Raw genomic sequence first — 24,488 nt, 5'->3', positions numbered from 1 at the left:
AGTAGAAGGTTCATACCTATATCAATCGATTGGTTGAATCGATAGTGAGTAGATATAGGGAACACTACTCTAAATCATTCCTAGTCGAGTATTAACATTCAGGGACAATGTTAATGCAATAAGACTAGCATGTAGGTCAACTTGATGACTTGATCTCACAAGTCATGGATATAGAGATATCAAGTTGACACATGGGTATGCATTGGAGAATGTATACTGAATGACCCGTCATGAGAAAGTATCATGGATCGTTATATGAGTGTCATATACTTTCTCATGTGGCTATTAGTATGACTACTAGTTCTTAGACCTGAAGTCACCATGGTTCCCTACATAAGGAGTTATGTACTTTGGTTTCGTCAAACGTCACCCGTAACTGGGTGTACTATAAAGGCTATTACTGGGTATGTAATGAATTATGCAGAGGGATGTGAGTGATGTAGATGGGATCTATCCCTCCTATTTGACGGGACTGACATCGATATTCTTGATAGAGTGAGACCACGAAGTGCATGGCCATGCCTAAATGATTTAATATGAGATATTGAGCTCATTTGATTTAGTGAGTCTACTTGGAGTTCAGGTTTTAGATTGATCAGAGGATGACACGGTCTATGCCTTACATTGATCAATCTAGATGTCTAGGATAGAAGGACACTTGTCATATATTGTGAGGAGTCACGATTAGTAGTCACAAGGTGATGTTAGATCTCCACATTCTTGTAACATTGGGTAGTAATGATGTGTTGCTAGATACCGCTCATTACTTATGCTCCTAAATGGGTTTAGGGGCATTGCCAACGTTACTGTTAGCTAGAGACCTAGAGCCAATCATTTGATGGTTGTATTTTGGACTTATTGTATCATATTCTATATAAATAAAGGCATTTGGTTATTATACTTACTTATATTGGTGCCAAATAAACTAAGTATAGTAACGTCCTTGAGTAGAAGGTTCTTACCTATATCAATCGGTTAGTTGAACCGATAGTGAGATGATATAGGGAACACTACTCTTAATCATTCCTAGTCGAGTATTAACATTCAGGGACAATGTTAATGCAATAAGACTAGCATGTAGATCAACTCGATGACTTGATCTCACAAGTCATGGATATAGAGATATCAAGTTGACACATGGGTATACATTAGAGAATGTACACTGAATGACCCACCATGAGAAAGTATCATGGATCGTTATATGAGTGTCATATACTTTCTCATGTGGCTATTAGTATGACTACTAGTCCTTAGACCTGAAGTCACCATAGATCCCTACATAAGGAGTTATGTACTTTGGTTTTGTCAAACGTCACCCGTAACTGGGTGGACTATAAAGGCGATTACTGGATATATATCAAATTATGCAGAGGGATGTGAGTGATGTAGATGGGATCTATCCCTCCTATATGACGGGAGCGACATCGGTATTCTTGATAGAGTGAGACCACGAAGTGCATGGCCATGCCTAAATGAGTCAATATAGGATATTGAGCTCATTTGATTTAGTGAGTCTACTTGGAGTTCAAGATTTAGATTGGTCAGAAGATGACACGGTCTATGCCTCACATTGATCAATCTAGATGTCTAGGATAGAAGGACACTTGTCATATTTTGTGAGGAGTCACAATTAGTAGTCACAAGGTGATGTCGGATCTCGACATTCTTGTAACTTGGGTAGTAATGATGTGTTGCTAGATACCGCTCATTACTTATGCTCCTAAATGGGTTTAGGGCATTGCCAACGTTACAAGAACCTATAGGGTCACACACTAAGGACAATTAGATGGAGATTAGGTTCATATGATGAACCAAGAGGATTAGATTCATTTGATGAATCAAATTGGATTAAGAGTAATCCTAATTGGGCTAACTTGAGTTGGACTCAAGTTGATTCATGTGTTCAATGAGTCTAATTTAGATTATGACTCATTGAATCAATTTAATTTAATGAATTAGATTCATTATATATTAAATTGGCTTGAATCAAATGGTTAGATTAGATCAACCATGGAAGAGATTTGGTCAAGTTTGACTTGAGTTGAGAGGAAGATTAAAAGTCTAGTTTGACTTGACTTTATGCCACCTCATTGGTGAGTTGACATTGATGTGGACTAATGATGTTACTCCACATCATCATGGTTGCCACCTCATGGGAGTTACTAGTGAGTGCCGCATCATGGAGGTTACATTCTCTCCTTGATGACAACTTAATGCATTAATGAGGGGAGTTACACATGAGAAAGGTGGCCGGCCACATTTTGAATGGGGTGTGAATTGATTTTCATTATTCATTCAAGTGTGGAATTTTGCATCTTCTTCCTCTCAAGCTCTCCCTCTCCTCCTTCCTTGGCCGAACCACATAGGTGCTAGCACACCTTGGTTTTTGGTCACCTCCACCTAGTGTGTTCGTGTGGATAAGCGTAGAGAGTTGTCTACATTGACAACTTCGAGATTCGGCGTACCGAGGACGAGCGGGATACGCAAAAGGGCACGCAACAAGGGTAAATTTCTAAACATGTAGATCTAAGTGTAGATCTAGATAGTAAACTCGTACTCGTAAGTTTTTCGTAAATTTTCTTCTCACGGATCCATGGCTAGGGCTTTCGGGGTTTCCGCGACGCGAAAAAGCGGTTTTCACGGCCTGAAAAACCCAACAGTGGTATCAGAGCCACGTGCGAAGCTTGTACGAGTTTAATTTGATTTTTATGAAAAATTAAAGCTTCTGTACATTTCTGTAAATTTATGATTTTTATAGTTTTAAGAGTAATATTTCTCGTAGAAGCGAAGCACAAGTGTTTATACACTTGTAGGCTTCGACTACCGAGAAGTTTTTCCCAAAACGGCATCGTTTCGACCCAAATCTTTTTGGGACAGCGGGATAAGGTGCTCTTGGATCGCTTAGGAGCAACTCGCGATGGTTAGATCGTGGGTAGGGGTACTGCCCCTAACCCCGCAAGGGGATTTGCTCCGCGATTGCGCCCGAAATCGCTAATTGGGACCGCCGAGAAAAATTTACTCATAAAATCTGTAAAATTATGAAAAATTACAGAAAAATTACAGAAATATATAATTTTGAATTATATATTAATTTTGTGATAGTCATGGCCCAAAGACCCAATTCGATTGGACAATTGTGTTGTAATTCATAATACGGCCTGCGTGCCGTTATGTGATGTGCGTGCTTGTATTTTATTTTATTTTTCGCGACCTGCGCGTCGTGCCTTTCTTTTATTTTGGTTTTAAATTAGATTTAGACTCGAATGTAACTCTAGTTTCAAAATTGTAATGTACAAAAAAATTGGAGCTGTGGAAGGTCCACTCGAGACGGAGTTACGAGGAAGGCGCGAGCAACACAAGGTGGTCAAAAGGAAGGCGCTTGAGAAGTTGACCTTAGGTTGACCATCCGGTCTTCTCATTGGCTTGAGAAGATCGTAGTAGGGCCATGACTAATCACAAAACTTAGTTAATTACTTGTGTATATGATGCATGTTTAATTAAGTAATTAATTAGTGCCTAGCGATTAAGATTAGATCTAAATCGTGCACAAGATGCACCCTTACGATTAGATTAGATCTACATCGTGTACAAGATGCACTCTATCGATTAGATTAGATCTATTTCGTGTATATGATACAACAACATTTAGATTAGATCTAAATCACGACAACTCAAAAATGCCTACCATGCCGTGATACCTACCACTACCTCGATCGCATGATGTTGTTGAATCTGCCAAAGCAGAGCAACACATACTATCTTGGTAGGGTACGGAGAGACAATCTTGGTCCCGCCTATCAATGCATGGGCGAGTACAAACTCAATTAGATTGAGTATTCCTAGTTAACTCGGTTGGATCGAGTATAACTATAGGCATTCTTCCAACGGTTGGAAAGATAGGTCAAAATCACATTTATATTAACTCTCGGGCGTATTAGCCAAAGCTAACTCAAGTTTTAATATCAATGCGGATCTTGATCCTATAAACAAGAGTTGCATAGAAATGTAATTGGTAATCGTTACCTACCAATCATACTAAGTCTTGGGCGTATTAGCCAAAGCTAACTCAAGGGTTAGTATGATGCGGATCTTGTCCCACGTGAATTATAGAATTCAGTGGGAGCATCATTTAGTTAAAGGCCTAATTAAATGATTAAGAATATGATACTTATTTCTGCATTTATTTCTGTTATAGAATTTCCATGACGTCAAATACGAACACTTTCTCTCTGCGATCTATCCTTAAGAAGGACAAGCTCAACGGAGCAAATTTCCTGGACTGGTACAGGAATCTGAGAATAGTTCTCACCCAAGAACGTAAACTGTACGTTCTGGAGCAGCCCATTCCGGAGGCTCCTCCTGCCACTGCCACGCGAGCAGACGGAGATGCTTACAAGAAGCATCAAGATGACGCATTAGATGTGTCCTGTCTTATGCTCGTGACCATGAACTCTGAGCTTTAGAAGCAACATGAGTTGATGAGCGCTTACGATATGGTTGAACATCTTTGTCACCTATATCAAGGACAAGCAAGGCACTGGAAGAGGAACTCCAAAGAATACCTGGAAGATCTTAAGAAGAAGAGAAATAAGATTTCTACTTCAGGTATACATGTTATAGAAGTCAACCTCTCTATTTCTTCATCGTGGGTATTAGATATACCGGATGTGCTTCGCACATTTGTACTAATGTACAAGCGCTGAGAAATAGCAGGGCATTGACGAAGGGTGAGGTAGACCTACGAGTAGGCAATGGATCACGGGTTGCTGCTATTTCTGTAGGAACTTACCATCTATCTCTGCCCTCTGGGCTAGAACTAGAATTAGATGATTGTTCTTATGTGCCTGCTTTGACTAAGAACATAATTTCAGTTTCTTGTTTAGACAAGAATGGATTCTCGTTTATAATAAAGAACAAATGTTGTTCCGTCTATTTAAACGATATGTTCTATTATAGTGCACCTCTGATAAACGGACTCTATATTCTAGATCTTGAGAGCCCTATCTATAACATAAATACCAAGAGGTTCAAGTCAAATGACCTGAACCAAACCTATCTCTGGCACTGTCGCTTAGGTCATATAAATGACAAGCGCTTATCCCAGCTCCATAAGGATGGTATGCTGGACTCATTTGATTTTGAATCATATGAGGTATGCGAGTCATGCCTACGAGGCAAGATTACCAAGACTCCCTTTAGTGGGCACAACGAGAGAGCAACTGATTTGTTAGGACTCATACATAGTGATGTATGTGGCTCTTTCAATGTTACTGCTAGAGGCGGTTACAGGTACTTCATCACATTTACTGATGATTTCAGTAGATATGGTTATGTGTACTTGTTGACACATAAGTCTGAATCCTTTGAAAAGTTCAAAGAATTCAAGAATGAAGTACAGAACCAGCTTGGCAAGAGTATTAAGATACTTCGATCCGATCGAGGTGGAGAATACCTTAGCCATGAGTTCCGTGACTATCTAGCTGAGTGTGGGATTCTATCCCAACTCACACCTCCTGGAACACCACAGTGGAATGGTGTATCCGAAAGGAGGAATCGTACCCTATTAGATATGGTACGATCGATGATGAGTCACACAGATCTTCCGACATACCTTTGGGGCTATGCTCTAGACACGACAACTTTTATACTCAACCGAGTTCCATCCAAGGCCGTGATAAAGACACCATATAGGATATGGACTGGGAGAGATGCCCAAGTGTCTTTCATGAGGATTTGGGGTTGTGAGACTTACGTACGACGTCAAGTCTCAGACAAATTAGGACCCAAATCCGACAAGTGCTATTTCATTAGATATCCCAAGGAAACTAAGGGATATTACTTCTACATTCCCAGTCAGCACAAGGTAGTTGTGGCAAAGACTGGGGTCTTTCTAGAAAGGGACTTTGTTTCTAGAAAGACTAGTGGGAGCGCATTCGATCTTGAAGAAGTTCAAGATGCGAACAATAGCACTGATGCCTCGATGGAAATTGAACTGGAACCACAAAGTGTTGTGGATGATGTTCCACAAGGAGTTGAGGAACAACAACCAGTTCAAGTAGACATTCCTCTTCACAGGTCTGATAGGGTACGTCGTCAGCCTGAGAGATACTCATTTCTCTTGTCTGACCATGATGATGTTGTGCTCATAGAGGATGAGCCTACCACCTATCAGGAAGCTGTGATGAGACCAGATTCCGAGAAATGGCTAGAGGCCATGAGATCCGAGATGGAATCCATGTACACCAACCAAGTTTGGACTTTGGTTGATCCACCTGACGGGGTAAAACCCATAGGGTGCAAGTGGGTCTTTAAGAGAAAGTCTAACATGGATGGACTTATTTATAAGGGTCGCTTGGTAGCTAAAGGTTTCAAGCAGATTCATGGTATTGACTATGATGAGACCTTTTCTCCAGTAGCGATGTTTAAGTCCATTCGGATCATGCTTGCTATTGCAGCCTACCATGACTATGAGATATGGCAGATGGATGTCAAAACCGCGTTTCTGAATGGAAACCTGCTCAAGGATGTGTACATGACACAACCTGAGGGTTTTTGTAGATCCACAGCATACCAGTAGAGTATGCAAGCTGCATAGGTCCATTTATGGACTAAAGCAAGCTTCTCGGAGTTGGAATCTTTGATTTGATGATGCAATCAAACAGTTTGGTTTCATCAAGAACGAAGATGAACCTTGTGTCTACAAGAAGGTTGTAGGGGATATAGTTGTGTTCCTCATATTGTATGTGGATGACATACTACTCATTGGGAAGGACATCCCTATGCTTCAGTCTGTCAAGACCTGGCTAGGGAGTTGCTTCTCAATGAAGGACTTAGGTGAGGCATCCCGCATTCTAGGGATACAGATCTATAGAGATAGATCTAAGAGATTGCTTGGCCTAAGTCAGAGTACATACATTGACAAGGTACTCCTTCGGTTTGCCATGCAGAACTCCAAGAAGGGATTTTTGCCGATGTCACATGGCGTGAGTCTTTCGAAGACTCAAGGTCCCTCTTCTAGAGAGGAGAGAGACCGCATGGATCAGATCCCTTATGCCTTAGCCATAGGATCGATCATGTACGCCATGCTATGTACTCGACCTGATGTCTCGTATGCTTTGAGCATGACGAGCAGATACCAGTTAGATCTAGGTGAAAGTCACTGGATAGCGGTCAAGAATATTCTTAAGTACTTGAGAAGGACTAAAGAATATTTCTTGATATATGGAGGCAATGATGAGCTAGTTATAAAGGGTTACAGTGATGCCAGCTTCCAAGCCGATCAGGATGATTACCGATCGCAGTCAGGGTTCGTATTTTCTATTAATGGTGGTGCTGTCAGCTGGAAGAGTTCGAAGCAGGACACAGTAGCTGATTCTACAACAGAGGCAGAGTACATTGCTGCATCAGAGGCAGCAAAGGAGGCAGTTTGGATCCGCAAGTTCATCACTGAACTTGGGGTGGTTCCTAGCATTGCTGACCCCATTGAGCTCTATTGTGACAACAATGGAGCTATAGCACAGGCGAAGGAACCTCGCTCACACCAGCGAACCAAACACATACTACGGCGCTTCCATCTCATTCGAGAGATCATCGAGAAAGGAGATGTGAAGATTTGCAGAGTACCTACAGAGGCTAACATCGCAGATCCCTTGATCAAGGCTTTGGCACAGAGGAAGCATGATGGTCACACTAGGTCATTGGGGCTTAGAGCCTACATTGATTGGGACTAGTTCTAGTGCGAGATTGTTAGCTAGAACCCTAGAGCCAATCATTTGATGATTGTATTTTTGGACTTGTTGTATCATATTCTATATAAATAAAGGCATTTGGTTTTTGGTTATTATAGTTACTTGTATTGGTGCCAAAAAAACTAAGTGTAATAACGTCCTTGAGTAGAAGGTTCTTACCTATATCAATCGATTGGTTGAATCGATAGTGAGATGATATAGGGAACACTACTCTAAATCATTCCTAGTCGAGTATTAACATTCAGGGACAATGCTAATGCAATAAGACTAGCATGTAGGTCAACTTGATGACTTGATCTCACAAGTCATGGATATAGAGATATCAAGTTGACACATGGGTATGCATTGGAGAATGTATACTGAATGACCCGCCGTGAGAAAGTATCATGGATCGTTATATGAGTGTCATATACTTTCTCATGTGGCTATTAGTATGACTACTAGTTCTTAGTCCTGAAGTCACCATGGTTCCCTACATAAGGAGTTATGTACTTTGGTTTTGTCAAACGTCACCCGTAATTGGGTGGACTATAAAGGCGATTACTGGGTATGTAATGAATTATGCAGAGGGATGTGAGTGATGTAGATGGGATCTATCCCTCCTATATGACGGGTGTGACATCGATATTCTTGATAGAGTGAGACCACGAAGTGCATGGCCATGCCCAAATGAGTCAACATGAGATATTGAGCTCATTTGATTTAGTGAGTCTACTTGGAGTTCAGGATTTAGATTGATCAGAGGATGACATGGTCTATGCCTCACATTGATCAATCTAGATGTCTAGGATAGAAGGACACTTGTCTTATATTGTGAGGAGTCACAATTAGTAGTCACAAGGTGATGTTGGATCTCAACATTCTTGTAACATTGGGTAGTAATGATGTGTTGCTAGATACCGCTCATTACTTATGCTCCTAAATGGGTTTAGGGGCATTGCCAACATTACAAGAACCTATAGGGTCACACACTAAGGACAATTAGATGGAGATTGGGTTCATATAATGAACCAAGAGGATTAGATTCATTTGATGAATCAAATTGGATTAAGAGTAATCCAAATTGGGCTAATTGAGTTGGACTCAAGTTGATTCATGTATTCAATGAGTCTAATTTAGATTATGACTCATTAAATCAACTTAATTTAATGAATTAGATTCATTATATTAAGTTGGCTTGAATCAAATGGTTAGATTAGATCAACCATGGAAGAGATTTGGTCAAGTTTGACTTGACTTGAGAGGAAGAGGAAGAGTCAAATTTGACTTGACTAATTGCCACAGCATTAGTGAGATGGCAAGATGTGGACCAATGATGATGCTCCACATCATCAAAGTGTGCCACCTCATGGGAGTTACAATGCCATTCTCTTTAATGGCTACATTTAATGAGAATGGGAGTTACACATGGTGAATGTGGCCGGCCACTTTAGTGTGGTTGAGAATTTGATTTTTTCATTCAAGCCTTATTATTCCTTCTTCTTCCTCTCTAGCTCTTCCTCTCCTTCTCCTCCTCAACTTGGCCGAACCACACATAGGTGCTAGCACAGCTTTTTGTGTGGTTTTCTCCACCTACATGTTCGTGTGGATACTTTTAGAGGAGTATCTATCTTGATACTCTTGAGATCCGACACTGTTTGGACGAGTGGGAACGCGAAGGGCTTCGCTTCAAAGGTATAAAAGTTTTTTTTTTTTGTAGATCTACTGTAGATCGAAGCTTTAAACTCGTACTCGTATTTTCGAAAGTTTTCTTCGCACGAGATCTAGTGGCATGGGTGATTCGGGGTTTCCGCGACGCGAAAATGCGGTTTTCGCGGCCCGAAAACCCCAACATAAGGAAGCCAGGCCGGTCACTGCTTAGGGTCTCCGATCGACTGTTATGAAGGTTTAAAGTCTCCGATTTCCCCTAAGGAAGTAGGCCGATCACTCCTTAGGGTCCCTAATCAACTGTTATGAGGGTTTAAAGTCTCTGGTTCTCCCTAAGGAAGGTAGGCCGGTCACTCCTTAGAGTCCCCCATCGACTGTTATGAGGGTTTAAAGTCTCTGGTTCCCCTTAAGGAAGTCAGGCTGGTCACTTCTTAGGGTCCCTGATCGACTGCTATGAAGGTTTAAATTATTTGGTTCCCCCTAAGGAAGCCAGGCCGGTCACTCCTTAGGGTCCCCGATTGACTGTTATGTAGGTTTAAAGTCTCCAATTTCTCCTAAGGAAGCTAGGTCGATCACTCCTTAGGGTCCCCGATTGATTGTTATGGAGGTTTAAAGAAAAGTATGTATCTCTCCCGAACAATATTGCCTATATTTTATCTGTCATTTATATCAAAAAATATTCGAACAAAATACATAAATGACTTACAGACATTTCTGTTAAGCCCTATATGGCTGTAAATGATTAGCACTCCAAGGCTATTCGAGTTTTCTCCCTTCTGCATCTTGGAGGTAATAAGCACCTGACACCAGTTTCTGTATAATTTTGTAAGGTCCTCCCCATTGAGGTTCTAACTTGTTAACATCTCCCATGGGCTTGACGTGCTTCCATACCAGATCACCTACCTGAAAAAACCTTGGAATAACTCTTTTGTTGTAATTCTGTCTCATCCGTTGCCGATAAGAAATAAGTAGGGTTGTTGCTTTGTCCTGCACTTCCTCTATTAAATTAAGCTTCATAAGGCGTCGATCTGCATTGTTGTCATCATAAAGTCTTCTTTGATCTGACTCTACTCCAACCTCGATTGGAATTACTGCTTCCCCGCCATAAACCAACTAGAAAGGGATAATTCTGGTAGCTTCTCGATGAGTAGTACGATGGGCCCACAATATACTAGGAAATTCATCTACCCAACTGCTTCCCATATGATCTAACTTGGTTTTAAGTCCTCTGATAATCTTTCTATTAGTTACTTCAGCTTGTCCATTGTTTTGTGGATATGCGATAGAGGTAAAAGCTTGTGTAATACCATAATCAGAACACTATTTCTTAATTCTCCTTCCTTGAAATTTCCTTCCATTATCAGAAATTATTTTGTGTGGAATGCCAAATCTGCAAACAATGTGATGCTAGAGAAATTTGATAACTGCATATTCGGTAATTCTTGCCAATGGTTCTTCTTCTACTCACTTAAAGAAATAATCCACTGCTACTAACAAGAACCTCTTCTAAGTAGGTGCAAGAGGTAAAGACCCTATTATATCCATGCCTCATTGATCAAAAGGACAAGATACTATAGAAGTCTTTAATAATTCAGTAGGATGATGAGGAATATTATGATATTTCTGATAAGACAAACAAGTTCTCAACAATTGAGCAGCATCTGCTTGTAAAGTAGGTCAAAAATACCCAGCTAATAGTATCTTCCTAGCAAGAGACCTGCCTCCCATATGACTACCACAGGAACCTTGATGCACCTCTTGTAGAATATACTGTATATCATCTGTTCCAACACATTTAAGCAGAGGATTAGAGAAAACCCTTTTATACAAGTGATCTCCAATCATAGTATATTGACTTGCCCTCTTCTTGAATACCCTAGCTTATTTTGTATCAGTGGGTAAAATTCCTTGTCGTAAGAATAGAATAATTGGCGTTCTTCAATCACCTTGAATTTCTAGATTAGCTTGTTGCTCAAAGAAAGATACTAATAACATCTGTTCCATTCTTTTGTCCAAGTTCCAAGGTACAACGACAGAAGCTAATTTAGCTAACTCATCTGCTACCTGATTATCTGTCCGAGAGATTTTCTTTATAGTTACCTCATGAAATTCAACCTTTAATTTATCAAAGGCCCCTGCATATAGCTTGAGCCTCTCATTACTAATTTCAAAGTTGCCTGTCAATTGCTGTGATGCCAATTGGGAATCAAAATGGATTACCACCCTGACAGCTCCCACATGCTTAGCAGCTTGTAAGCCAACTATCAATGACTCATATTCAGCCTCATTGTTGGTGGTTCTATAATTCAGCCTAAAAGATAATTGTATTCGACCATCCTTAGGAGATATAAGAAGAACCTCAACTCCACTACCTTGTTAGATAGAGGATTCATCCACATAGATAACCTATATTTCTTTTGTTTTGGGATTTGGTATTTATGTTATGAAATCTACCAAAGCTTGAGCTTTGATGGTCGTCCGAGGGTGATACTATATGTCATATTCACTGAGCTCGATTGTCCATTTGATCAATCTTCCAGATGCTTTTGGGTTAACAAGTACTCGACCGAGAGTGCTATTAGTTAACACTATAATTGGGTATGATAAAAAATAAGGACATAACCTCCGAGCTGCTAGAACTAATCTATAAGCTAACTTTTCGAGTGTCGTGTATCGACACTCTGCTCCCTTTAATAAATGGCTTAGGAAATACACAGGTAATTGTTCTTTTTCTTCCCGCTTCACTAATACAGAACCAACATCATGATCATTAGGCGATAAGTGCATCCACAGAGTTTAGCCTACTATTGGTTTAACTAATACATGAAGAGTAGATAAGTATTCTTTTAACTCCTCGAATGCCTTGTTGCAATCCTCATCCCATTGAAACTTAGTTGCTTGTCGGAGTACCTTAAAGAAAGGAAGACTCCGATCGGCTGACCGAGAGATGAAGCAAGATAGGGCAGTAATCCTCCCTGTCAATCTCTGAGCCTCCTTTAAGCTCTTTGGGGGAGTCATGTCTTGCAATGCATTTACTTTGCTGGGATTGACCTCTATGTCTCGTTCGGTCACTATGTATCCCAGAAACTTCCCGCTTCTGGCCCCGAATAAATATTTGTTGGGATTGAATTTGAGCCCATACCTTCTTAGAGTCCTATAAGTTTCTTTAACATCAACATATAGACTAGAATAAATAGTTACGAGTAGTGTTCTATCTATATCTATAAAATTAATTCAAAAATTTTATTAGCATAAAAATTATTTCAAAAATTGTTTAACTTAAAAATTATTTTAACCTAAAAATTATTTTATACTAAAAATTATTTTAAAAATTATTTTTAACCTAAAAATTATTTGCCTGAAAATTATTTTTAACCTAAAAATTATTTTAATTATTTTAACCAAAAAATATTTTTAAAAATATTTTAAAATTAACTTAAAAATATATTTTAAAAATTATTTTTAAAATTAACTTAAAATCTATTTAAAAAATTATTTTCAAATTTAACTTAAAAACTTATTTTAAAAATTATTTTAAAATTAACTTAATAATCTATTTTAAAAATTATTTTTAAAAAATTAACTAAAACAATTATTTTAAAAACTATTTTAAAATTAACTTAAAAATTCATTTTAAAAGTTATTTTAAAAATTAACTTTAAAATATATTTTAAAAATTATTTTTAGTTTAACTTAAAAATATCTTAAAAATTATTTTAAACAATAAAAAATATTTTAAAAAATATTTTAACATAAAAATCATTTTAAAAATCATTTTAACTTAATAAATTATTTCAACATAAAAATTATTTTAACTTAAAATTTTCTTAAAGATTATTTTAAATTAAAATTTTCTTAAAAATTATTTTAAATTAAAATTTTCTTAAAGATTGTTTTAACTTAATATTTTCTTAAAAAAATATTTTAAATTAAAATTTTCTTAAAAGTTATTTAAAATTAAAATTTTATTAAAACATTATTTTGAATTAAATTTTCTTAAAGGCTATTATAACATAAAATTTTCTTAAAATTTATTTTAATTTAAAATTTCTTTAAAATTATTTTAATTTAAAATTTTCTTAAAAATTATTTTGACTTAAAATTTTCTTAAAAATTATTTTAACTTAAAATTTTCATAAAAAAATATTTTAAATTAAAATTTGATGAAAAATTATTTTAAATTAAAATTTATTTAAAAACTTATTTTAAATTAAAATTTTATTAAAGATTATTTTAACTTAAAGTTTTCTTAAAAATTATTTGAACTTAAAATTTTCTTAAAAATTATTTTTACTTAAAATTTTCTTTAAAAAATTATTTTAAATTAAAATTTTCTGAAAAATTATTTTAAATTAAAATTTATTTAAAAACTTATTTTAAATTAAAATTTTATTAAAGATTATTTTAACTTAAAATTTTCTTAAAAATTATTTGAACTTAAAATTTTCTTAAAAATTATTTTTACTTAAAATTTTCTTAAAGATTATTTTAACTTAAAATTTTCCTAAAGGGTTGATTAAATACTGGGTTGGGAAAGTCCTAACCGGAGGTTAAGCAGATTGGAAATCCTAGTTGGTGAAGTTAGGTAAAAGTCTCGGTGAGTGAAGTTGGACAGATGGAAAGACCTGGTGAGTGAAGCCAGGCAGATGGGAAGACCCGGTGAGTGAAGTCGGGCAGTGGAAAGTCCTGGTGAGTGAAGCTATGCAGATGAAAAGACCTGGTGAGTGAAGCCAGACATATGGAAATCCAGGTGGGTCAAGGTTGATCAGATATTTGGCACGAGGAGAAAAGTCCAAGTGGGTCAAAGGGATTGATAGAACACTTGGTGAAGAAGTCCTAGCAGGTCAAGGTTGACCGGATGCTAGACTTAATGTTCCAACAGGTCATGGTTGACCAAATGTTGGAATTGGGGGCCCTAGACTTGGTTTAAGCAAGTGAAAGGGTAACCAATCGATCAACTGATCGATTGAACAGGGGTTCAATCAATCAGTCGATCGATTGGTGCTGACTGCGACAAGCAGCGGCCGAATCGATCGACTGATCGATTGGGAGCATATATCATGCGCACAAAAGCACTCCCAATCGATTGGGCACCTCTAATCGATCGGCCGATCGATTGAGGATGAGATTTCTTGCGCACTGACGCGAAAAATGCTGGATCAATTGATCGATCGATTTAGCCATTCCTAGAGAGCACAGAGGCTCTCTGTGTCACGCCCCAGGTAGTCCCTGTCCGAAGAAATTTCGGCAGCATCTCCCCTGTACAGGTGACAATATGAATCTCAGTATACATATATCTATACCTCGACCACACTCGGCCGGAACAATACACACAAATAGTAAACAATCCACGCAGTTATATTCAACATTTCTACACAGATATAATATGAACAATCCACGCAGTTATATAACGAAAAGATGATATAGAAATCAACGAAGATATACGTACACATCCTACTCCACTACAACGAAGAAACGAAATCCACAAAGTAACGAAATATTCACAGCGGAAAACAAAGTAACAAACCCGAATGTTCGATATAAAGTCCACAATACAAACCCACATCACAAGTATACGTATAAAAGCGAATACAGAAAACAATATCTAGCAATCCTCGCGACAAAGGGGCTAGCGACTGGAATCTCTCCTGACGGCCTCAACCTGAAAAATAGTAACAACGGGGTGAGTTCAAAGAACTCAGCTGGTAATCCAATAGATATGTACAACAACATATAACTACCAGTAATATCCTAAGGTACAGTCTCCTAAACCATAGGACCTACAGTACAGTCTCCTAACAATATAACAGGTATGCATAGCTGAATAAACTGTAATGAGTAACCAGAAGCATGTAATACAGTTTACAGCAAGAATAATAAGAAATGCATAACTGAAACAAACTGTACTCACCTGCGAGTCTTGGGCGAATGACTGTGGACATACACAGATAAAGATAGTCAGAACAAATACGCATGTATCCTGTATGCATGTCAATCATATGCAGTCACCCAAGTGCATCATCCAATATGCAACAATCACAATAAATGCAATCTGTGCATATGATGCAATATGACATGGTCACCCCTGACGCCAGTCAGTATCTCACACACAATGGTGAGACCGCGTGGGTAGGGCTGTGACACCGTGCACTCTGCCGTCACTACCCCTAAAGAGTGACCGAGTGGACGGGATGCTATCAGAGTACACCTATCCTCCTACCTCAAACATAGTGAGGGAGCGCAATGCTCTCAACTCCCGGTACGCGATGACGGGGAGGGATCCCCGCTGTATCGTGCTACCCATGAGCACCCCGGCGGTGCACCGCTGAGCAACCTGCCATACACACCCTGAGTGCTGTGCCACTACCCATGCAGTAGACACGTTGTGTGCAGGCCCTCATGTAGCTGGCCGACGAGCTCAACAATAATGGAGTCGTCAATCGCCCAACATGCAATCATGCAATATGGTGCATGCGGCTACAGTATGTCATACCTGGACATATCCTCCTCCATATGTGTAGGTGCCAAAAGATAAACACATATATATCAAGGATAATAAACAGCATGAATCCAATATCACATATCCAACATATCTATCATCTAATCCAGTATAGAGGGAAGCACAATAAAAACATCTATCTCTATGAACACAGATAAACATAGCCAGAAAGAAAAGTATGTCAGACTAATGTATAACAGTTATCAATAGAAGCATGTATCAGGTATCAACTAAACTACATCCAGGGGAAATGATAAACTACCAATCACTAATAACCGCCTACAGATATCAAATAAACTATAACCGGGGAAGTGATAATCTACCAATCGCTAGTAATCATATATAAACTATACATATCATAAGACAATATCGAAAAGATAAGTCAAAGGGTACCCGCCTCAAATAGAAGGTACAATCCAAATCTGAAGTCGAGACGCCTATCTCGAATCAGAGTCCTGTGTCAAACAATATATATATTTTATTTAGCTAAATCCAAATGAATAGCTAAATAAAATCTCCAAAACTAAATTAGGGCAAAACCCTAATCACAATTTAGATTAGAAATCTAAACTTAGATTAAATCCAATAGTTGACTAGGGTTAATTGTCTTAACCCTAATATTTCCATTAGTTTAATCTAAGCAACCAAATCTAATCACAATCAACCACTACTTACAACCTCTAATAATCATGTAATCCAAATCATACCTAAATCTACACATAACCAACTAAATATAACCCTAATTCGTATCATTAAAACAAGGTAACAATTGACCTCCAAAAACTTACCCAAATCCAAGGTGATCACTAGTAGATCACCACCCAAGATGTTGTTGTCAGTTAGGGTAGTTGCTGTTGGAACCCAAGAAAGTTCACAGCACTCAACCTTGCTGAAATCTTGAGCACACCTCACTGATCAGAACCTATTGACTGCTGGAATTCTTCTCCACTTCAACCGAGACCTCAATCACAGTGAAGAAGAGAAAGTCCAAGTACGGATCAAGGGATTTACAGCAAACAATTGAATCTGACATCAAGATCACAACAAAGAAAAGAGAGTAAGAATCAACAATGCATTACCTCGATCGGTTGCCTCCAGAAAGTGTCACCTAATCCAATCCATAATGCAATGTATGGATTCTACTGACCCACAACTAGCCAGCGTCTGCCAAGACCTAGCTCCGGCAGAGGAATCCAAGATCCACTCAAACGATCCACGACCTGACCTAGGATCGCCGACGATCAAAGAGGAAAAGCAAGAATCGAGGATGAAACTCGAAGCTTGGGCACAAATCAGAGAACAGAAAAGCGAGAGGATCGATTGCTTACCCTCGAAGCCCTAATTATCCCCTCACACCGGTGATCGGCGATGGCACGGCTCAATCCAACGGCGTTGTCCGATACAGCTAGAGAAGACACGGATCGCTCCGGGAATGACTCGTGGAGAAGGAATGAAGGGCCGATACGCTGGGGACAACACAGATCAGGCACCTGTCGTGCCCTAGCCGCCTCGCCGTCGACACTCGGCCGCCGAATCAACCGAACAAATCTCCCCTCAGTCGAAGACAGCACGGCTCCGCTGGTTTCCGTCGTGTTCCAGCAAGCTCCAGTGGCTTCCTTCTCGGGCGATGTCGACGATCGACGAAGGTCCCTCGGCTTGGCTTCGATTCGTCCGCGAGACAAAGAGAGGGAACAGAGGAAGGGAAGAAATGTCGGGGAAGAGGAGAAGCTAGGGTTCGGCGTTAGGTTTAGGGAAAAAGAAATAAAAGAAAAGGAATTATATAAATAACACATTTCCTCACTTAAATGAGTATCCCAAATAGGCCTTATCTGTACCCGGAATTAATCCCCTCAAAACTCGTCGTACGAGCTCCGAAAAATTCCCAAAAAATTTCTAAAAATTCCAGAAAAATATTATAAGGCTATTTCTGAAATAACCCTATTTATTTAAATTTTCCGAGATCTCACATCCTCCCCTACTAATAAAAATTTGGTCCCCAAATTTCGCTATAACCAACAGCAAACACTAGAATATAACCAAATGGTATAAATGCTGAAAGGAACTCTAACCCACATACCTCGAGCAAAAAGATGAGGGTATCGAGCTCGGATCGTATCCTCGAGCTCCCATGTAGCCTCCTCGTCAGAATGATGCTGCCATCCGACTTTAACCAGTCGAACAGTCTTGTTCCGTAGATGACGCTCTCTGTGGTCCAGAATCCGCACCGGAACCTCCTTGTAAGTAACATCAGGTTGAATAAGAACAGATATATCTGACAGAACATGTGCCGGATCGGATACGTATCTCCTCAGCATAGATACATGGAATACATCGTGAATGCCAGCTAGAGATGGTGGTAGCGCCAGACGGTAAGCTACTGCTCCAATCCTCTCCAAGATCTGGAATGGCCCAATATATCGTGGAGCTAACTTACCTCGAAGACCAAATCTCTTCACCCCTTTCGTGGGTGAAACTCTAAGAAATACATGATCACCAATGGAGAACTCCAGGGGTCTCCGTCTCTGATCAGCATAACTCTTCTGACGGTCCTGAGCCTCTGACATCCTCCGTCTGATAGTGCGAACTAACTCTGCATCTTGCTGAGCTCTCTGAGGTCCTACCAACTGGGCCTCCCCAACCTCTTCCCAGAGGACGGGTGTCCGACAAGGCCTACCATACAACACCTCAAACGGTGCCATCTGGATAGCCGAATGATAGCTGTTGTTGTAGGCGAACTCCACTAATGGCAGGTGGTCCTCCCAACTGCCTCCGAAATCCATAACGCAAGACCTCAGCAAGTCCTCCAAAGTCTGAATAGTCCGCTCTGACTGCCCATCTGTCTGCGGATGGAATGTCGTACTGAAACGAAGCTGTGTTCCCAAGGCCTGCTGCAGACTCTGCCAGAATCGGGACGTGAACCGTGGGTCTCTATCTGATATGATGCTCAAAGGAACACCATGTAATCTAATAATCTCACGACAGTATAACTCTGCTAATCGATCCAGAGAATCAGTCTTCCGGATCGCTAAAAAGTGTGCGGATTTGGTTAATCGATCAACGATTACCCAAATCGCATCATGGCCTCGTCGAGTCCTAGGAAGTCCTACCACAAAATCCATAGTGATATGCTCCCCCTTCCACTCTGGAATAGGGATCCTCTGAAGTAAACCAGCAGGTCTCTGGTGCTCAGCCTTCACCTGCTGACAAACAAGACATCTAGCTACAAAATCTGCGATGTCTTTCTTCATGTCGTTCCACCAATTGGAACGTCTCAAATCCCGATACATACGAGTCCCACCTGGGTGGATAGCAAATATAGAACGATGAGCCTCCTGAAGTAACTCATCCATAACCGGGTGAGACTGAGGCACACACAATCTGCCTCGGAAATAAACAATACCCTCGTCATCTCGTGTAAACTCGGTCTGCTGTCCGGAAACTATCTGGCTGCTAATGAACTGTAAATGCTGATCTCCGGCCTGGGCCTCTCGAATCCTCATCTTGATCGACGACTGAGCAACCATGGTAACAAGAATACCCTGCTCTGTCTGTCCCTGCTCCTAAAGGCCCAACTCGGAGAATCCCTGAATCAAGTCCGTGACTAAAACTCGGTGACAAGCTAAAGTCCCTCTGGACTTCCTGCTAAGTGCATCAGCAACCACATTAGCTTTACCCGGATGGTAGCTAATAGTACAATCATAGTCCTTTAGGAACTTCATCCATCTCCTCTGTCGGAGATTGAGTTCCTTCTGTGTGAAAATATATTTGAGACTCTTATGATCAATAAGAATCTCAAAAGTAATACCATAAAGATGATGTCGCCAAATCTTCAAAGAAAAGATAATAGCGGCTAGCTCTAAATCATGTACTGGGTAGTTCTTCTCATGCTCCTTCAACTGACGAGAAGCATAGGAGACTACCCTACCGTGCTGCATCAAGACAGCGCCCAAACCCTGAAGAGATGCGTCTGTGTAAAGTACGAATCCGTCATCACCAGAAGGTAAAACCAAAACTGGTGCTGATACTAATCTCCGCTTCAGCTCCTGGAAGCTGGTCTCACAAGCCTCTGACCACGTGAACTTCACGCCTATCCTAGTCAGACGTATCAATGGCATAGCAATACTGGAGAAACCCTCAACGAATCGTCTGTAATATCCAGCCAAGCCCAAGAAACTACGAATCTCCTGGACTGATTTCGGCTGCTCCCAGCTAGTGATAGCCTCGATCTTCTGAGGATCTACTGAGATACCTCGGCTGGACACCACGTGTCTCAGAAAACCAACTGAGGATAGCCAAAATGCACACTTGCTGAACTTCGCATACAGATGAGGTCGTCGCAGAGTCTCCAAGACTATGCGAAGATGCATGCGTGCTCCTCCTCAGAACGCGAATAGATCAATATATCATCGATAAACACAATAACAAACTGATCTAGATACTCCAGAAAGATACGGTTTATCATATCCATGAATACTGCAGGAGCATTGGTAAGCCCAAATGGCATTACCAAAAACTCGTAATGTCCATATCTGGTGCGGAATGCTATCTTCTGAATATCAGAATCTCGGACTCTCAGCTGATGATATCCAGACCGCAGATCAATCTTGGAATACACTGATGTATCTCTAAGCTGATCAAATAAATCCTCAATCTGTGGCAAGGGGTACTTATTTCAGATAGTCACTGCATTCAGCTGCCCATAATCGATGCACAACCTCAGAGTACCATCCTTCTTCTTGACGAATAGTACAGGAAAATCCTAAGGCGGAATACCGTGGGGTTCTCCACAAGGACACCGGAATGCTCCTGCCCGTGCATACCATATCCAGCTGCTACAAGGGGAGCTGTCCTCTGCAGACGATGCGAAGATTGGGCTCTCGGCCCTCCTCGCTGAGTCCCGGACTGACCAGACTGTCCTCCCGGAACAGAAACTACGGAAGCTACATGCTGAGCCTTCAGCGAACAGTCTCGGCTCAAATGCCCAGGCAGTTTGCATTAATAGCCAACTGACTGTCCCACGGTGCATGCAGAAGTGATGTGATCTCGGGATCCGCATCGGGTGCAGTGCCACCGGTGGACTGTTTCCGGTTCTGCTTAGAAGACCGGGAACGTCTAGATGAAGATCGTCCTGACTTCTGGTGTCGTCCAGATGACCCAGAAGTACCCTGACCCGTCTGAGTACGACTGCTCTGCTGCTGTCCTATGGTCTGTGGCTGCTAGATCTGTCCGGAAGTCCGATCAGTCTGCTTCCTCTTCTCGTCTGCATTCACTCTCTGATGAGTAGACTCAATCATAAGAGCTCTATCCAATGCCTCTGTGTATGATGAACTACCAAAACCGGCCATCTTCACCTGAAGATGCCCGTCTAGTCCCTGGACAACTGGAGCATACGAGATTTGTCCTCGGCAACTAACTTAGGACAGAATCTGGTCAACCGATTAAATTCGGCATTGTACTCCATCACCGAACAGTTATTCTGGCAAAGACTCAGAAATTCCTGCCGACGTGTCATCTGATACGCCCGGGGAAAACACTGACTCTCGAATGCCTCTCTAAATCTCGTATATATAACATGCTGCTCGCCTATAATCGAGCGCTGTGTGTCCCACCAGATCTCTGCCCCGTCTCGTAAGTGGTAAGCAGCCAGCTCAGCCTTCTCCCACTCGGAGCAGGCCATGTAAAAGAATGTCCGCTCCATAGACTCTATCCAAGATTGAGCCACGCTCGGATCAGTCTCCCCGCGAAATAGCGTGAATTGGCTTTTCACCAACTCCGCCAAGGCTGGAATCCATGCTCGTGCCACAACCATATCCGTAGATATCGCTGCGGTACTGGGCAGAATCACTGGAGTTGATCTTATGGGTGGTACTGATGGATAGGTTGGAAGAGGTAGCACTGGTGCTGCCACATAAACAGGGTAGGAACCACTAGTGGAACTACAGAGTAGGCATAAGTAGGGACGACTAAAGGTACTATGGGCGGTACCGGGTAAGGTGTAACCGGTACTGCTGGTGCAGGTACCGAGTATGTAGTAACCAGCACGGCTAGAGGGGGTGCCGAGTACACTGCGGGTACTACTGCTGGGGGAGGTGCTGAATATGCCGACGGTGGTACCACACGTGGTCACAATTCCCTGAGGAGTCTATCCCTGACGGACAGGCTCAACCCTAACAGAACTCTCTGGACACTCTGTCTCTAGAGAATCGATCGCCCTCATACATGTGCGACCACGTTTAAGTACTAGAACACGTATCATATATGTAAAAAATGTTATCCAGATATCACTACAGGTATGAAAACTATAAAATTACCTGATTTACCTATTTGCCGTCTGGAGATATCCTGTCGCTGCTTAGCCCCAAATAGAACCAATAAAACATCGTCAAAATGCCTCAGAATTCCGAAACGAGAAAATCGACGGAAATCCGTACAATCCGAAAATACCAAGAAAGGCTCACGAAAGTAAGCATCGTAAATCCGAAACCCGACAAGTAGGCATCGCAAAACTTTGCTCTGATACCAAATAAATTGGTATCAGATAAATCTCGACAATCCAAAATGAAGAGCAAGTATCGTGTACCTTGCTCTGATACCAAAAATATTATCACGCCCCAGGTAGTCCCTATCCGAAGAAATTTCGGCAGCATCTCCCCTATATGGGTGACAATATGAATCTTAGTATACATATATCTATACCTCGGCCACACTCGGACAGAACAATACACACAAATAGTAAACAATCCACGCAGTTATATTCAACATTTCTACACAGATATAATATGAACAAACCACGCAGTTATATAACGAAAAGATGATATAGAAATCAACGAACATATACGTACACATCCTACTCCATTACAACGAAGAAACGAAATCCACAAAGTAACGAAATATTCGTAGCGGAAAACAAAGTAACAAACCCGAATGTTCGATATAAAGTCCACAATACAAACCCACATCACAAGTATACGTATAAAAGCGAATACAGAAAATGATATCAAGCAATCCTCGCGACAAAGGGGCTAGCGACTGGAATCTCTCCTGACGGCCTCAACCTGAAAAATAGTAACAACGGGGTGAGTTCAAAGAACTCAGCTGGTAATCCAATAGATATGTACAGCAACATATAACTACCAGTAATATCCTAAGGTACAGTCTCCTAAACCATAGGACCTACAGTATAGTCTCCTAACAATATAACAGGTATGCATAGCTGAATAAACTGTAATGAGTAACCAGAAGCATGTAATACAGTTTACAGCAAGAATAATAAGAAATGCATAACTGAAACAAACTGTACTCACCTGCGAGTCTTGGGCGAATGATTGGGACATACACAGATAAAGATAGTCAGAACAAATACGCATGTATCCTATATGCATGTCAATCATATGCAGTCACCCAAGTGCATCATCCAATATGCAACAATCACAATAAATGCAATCTGTGCATATGATGCAATATGACATGGTCACCCCTGACGCCAGTCAGTATCTCACACACAATGGTGAGACCACGTGGGTAGGGCTGTGACACCGTGCACTCTGCCGTCACTACCCCTGAAGAGTGACCGAGTGGACGGGATGCTGTCGGAGTACACCTATCCTCCTACCTCAAACATAGTGAGGGAGCGCAATGCTCTCAACTCCCGGTACGCGATGACGGGGAGGGATCCCGGCTGCAACCCCGCTGTATCGTGCTACCCATGAGCACCCCGGCGGTGCACCGCCGAGCAACCTGCCATACACACCCTGAGTGCTGTGCCACTACCCATGCAGTAGACACGTTGTGTGCAGGCCCTCATGTAGCTGGCCGACGAGCTCAACAATAATGGAGTCGTCAATCGCCCCGCATGCAATCATGCAATATGGTGCATGCGGCTACAGTATGTCATACCTGGACATATCCTCCTCCATATGTGTAGGTGCCAAAAGATAAACAGATATATATCAAGGATAATAAACAGCATGAATCCAATATCACATATCCAACATATCTATCATCTAATCCAGTATAGAGGGAAGCACAATAAAAACATCTATCTCTATGAACACAGATAAACATAGCGAGAAAGAAAAGTATGTCAAACTAATGTATAACAGTTATCAATAGAAGCATGTATCAGGTATCAACTAAACTACATCCAGGGGAAATGATAAACTACCAATCACTAATAACCGCCTTCAGATATCAAATAAACTATAACCGGGGAAGTGATAATCTACCAATCGCTAGTAATCATATATAAACTATACATATCATAAGACAATATCGAAAAGATAAGTCAAAGGGTACCCGCCTCAAATAGAAGGTACAATCCAAATCTGAAGTCGAGACGCCTATCTCGAATCAGAGTCCTGTGTCAAACAATATATATATTTTATTTAGCTAAATCCAAATGAATAGCTAAATAAAATCTCCAAAACTAAATTAGGGCAAAACCCTAATCACAATTTAGATTAGAAATCTAAACTTAGATTAAATCCAATAGTTGACTAGGGTTAATTGTCTTAACCCTAATATTTCCATTAGTTTAATCTAAGCAACCAAATCTAATCACAATCAACCACTACTTACAACCTCTAATAATCATG

Source organism: Zingiber officinale, chromosome 1B (genome assembly GCF_018446385.1).
Source record: "Zingiber officinale cultivar Zhangliang chromosome 1B, Zo_v1.1, whole genome shotgun sequence".
NCBI classification, from domain to species: Eukaryota; Viridiplantae; Streptophyta; class Magnoliopsida; order Zingiberales; family Zingiberaceae; genus Zingiber; species Zingiber officinale.
Note: the sequence above shows the minus strand (reverse complement) of the source record.